The 2,540-nt window shown below is 38.1% G+C and overlaps 1 long non-coding RNA gene across 1 annotated transcript in view; it reads right to left on the minus strand.

The window, feature by feature from the left end:
* Nucleotides 1-2,540, minus strand: part of LOC106870403 (uncharacterized) — a 28,766-nt gene that overhangs the window by 23,327 nt on the left and 2,899 nt on the right. The window contains exon 2 of the long non-coding RNA XR_001409518.2: nucleotides 2,018-2,328. This is a non-coding gene — a long non-coding RNA (uncharacterized LOC106870403). The remainder of the gene's footprint in view (nucleotides 1-2,017; nucleotides 2,329-2,540) is intronic.

The following is a 2,540-nucleotide window of genomic DNA, read 5'->3' on the forward strand; positions in this document are numbered from 1 at the left end:
TATATATATATACATCTTCCCTGACCAGAGATTGCTCGCTGATCTTTCCCCCTTGCACATGCTGCACGTAAGCAAATTCTTTTGTTGAAAATTACAGAAAACATAAATACTTCATCACTCGTTCTATTCTAATCACTTACACATACCATCACACACCTCACCTCCTCTCTCTCTCACACCTTTCCTCTCTGTGTGTGTTTGTGTGTGCATCTGTATGTGTGTGTGTGTGTGTTGTCTCTGCTCTCTTTTCTCTTATCACATTTATCTTCTTATCCCCTCTCTCTCTCTCTCTCTCTCTCTCTCTCTCTCTCTCTCTCTCTCTCTCTTACTGCATATTTCAGTCTTTTCCTCCTTTGTTTCTGTCTTTCAAACTTTCTATTTACATTCTCCCTTCGATTTCTCTTTTCTCTCTCTCTCTCTCTCTCTTTTCTCTCTCTCTCTCTCTCTCTCTCTCTCTCTCTCATTTACTTTAGTCCTAAACGTAATATAAATCTGCAATGTTTTCATTCTTTAATTTCTCTCATTCATTCCATTTTCTATGTAGTGTGTATCCATTTATTTGTAAGTTTAGTGGATCAAACTGGAGCGTCTGTTTCTTTCACTTCTTCTGGAAGGGACGTATTCAATCGATTCTATGTGCCAAGTGCCTATACGCTTTGCAGAGCGGGTTCAATTCAACGTTGCAGATTAGTTGCAGGAATATACTGGTGCTACAACACCTGCAATGTTGCTTGAGCAGTGAATAGATGAGATAGCAGTTTGACCAAAATGTTAACCCACAAAAATTTTCATATATGAAGCTGCAGTTCCGGTTTAAAAATCCTCAATTGGGTCCTTAGATCTTGCATTTTGGTTGGCGCTTAGGATTCTCCGCTAATCGAACAATACAGTCGATGATACATCGGCTTTTCCATTCGACGTGGTAGGGTAAAAAGACCCCTTTCGGTCATGAATGACCATGGGATTGCATCTACGAGGCACAAGTCCAGGCAGGTTGTTTACGGATGACCAGCAGTCGCACATGCATACCAGCCTCCCCTCTCCCCGCTACCGACGTTATCTGAGGAAAAGGCAAAGGCCGATACAGCTTGACACCAGTGATGTCGCAATTCATTTCTATAGGTGAATGAACTGGAGCAACGTGAAATAAAGTGTCTTGCTCAAGAACACAACACACAGCCTGGTCCGCAAATCGAACTCACTGCTCCATGATTGTGAGCCCGACGGTCTAATCACTGAGCCGTACGCCTTTATATTGGATAACAGTGTAGAATTTTTAACCTGACGTATTAATAAGGAAATGTATGCACTACCTTGACTTCTCTTGCTGAATCGAGAATCTGGTTAAGATTCTAGGAATCTATTTCGAACCAAATGCTATGGAGAATAAAATTCATTCAACAATTGAGAACAGAGTGGCTAGAAAGGGCTTAAACAAAATTAGAAGTATTTGGCAGTTTTGGCGAAAGTGGCCTACGAATATCCAAATCGCTTCGGTGGTTTTCTACCTGCTGACCTATATATCTGAAAAGATTGGACTATGTTCTTCCACTTCTAATGGAAACAACAGTTTCCTCTGATCAAACGATCCTTTTGATTCTAAAGTCCTGTTCAAGGGAGCCTCGGGAAACAAAAACAATTGCAGCGTGGAAGGTGTTTATAAGCAATTTAAAACCACACATGCGGTCTCAAAGAGACGAAAATATTTTGGAAAATTATATTTAAATGTTGAAGTGAATCTAACGGTTTTTGTTTGTTTCTTAATGGCTTATAAATACCTTCCATGGTGCAATTGTTATTTCAGTGATATATATTTGCTAATGCTTCTTTTGACCCCACCAAATTGCAAATAATAAGTTTCAATAAATTATTCCTATTCATAAAATTTTTTTATCACATTAATTTCACAATTACAGGTTATCAATAAATATTCAAAGAGAAAGTAATTATGTTTTGCCTACAAACAGCAGAATTTACTCTTTTACTGGCAGAATAATTTGTAAAATATCATACTCACCTCAGTAATAAGTAGTTTCAAGTTGCGGACGGAGAGCAGAATAAATCGTAATAGGTTGTCAGTAGAATTAACTGTTTGACGATTTTAGTAAATCTCACTTTTTTGTCTTTTTTCTCTTGAGCCCGTGGATTTCAAAGGTTGTTTACTCGGTTTCCATGGCGAATAAGTGACCGATAACACAAAATTTTGCGGGTAGGGAATATTTCGGATCTTTTTTAAAACGGGGGCCCACATTTTTCATTAACGAAACACTTTGAAACTTGGAACACTGGTAGAATGTGTCATATAAAACATCTTTTTCTCTTAGTCTTCTTTAAAAAAAAAGAAATTCATAAATTATTCCATGTTAAAGTTGTCGTATTTCTGTAATTTCAACCAATCACTGACGTCCATTCAGCCGATATACATTAAGTGCTGACTACATAAACAAACGATTCTGAAACAATTAACCCTAACCCTAACCCTAACTCTAACCCTAACCCTAACCTAAGGGTTAGGGTTAGGGTTAGGGTTAGGGTTAAAG

The sequence above is a fragment of the Octopus bimaculoides genome, chromosome 10, assembly GCF_001194135.2.
Source record: "Octopus bimaculoides isolate UCB-OBI-ISO-001 chromosome 10, ASM119413v2, whole genome shotgun sequence".
NCBI lineage: Eukaryota > Metazoa > Mollusca > Cephalopoda > Octopoda > Octopodidae > Octopus > Octopus bimaculoides.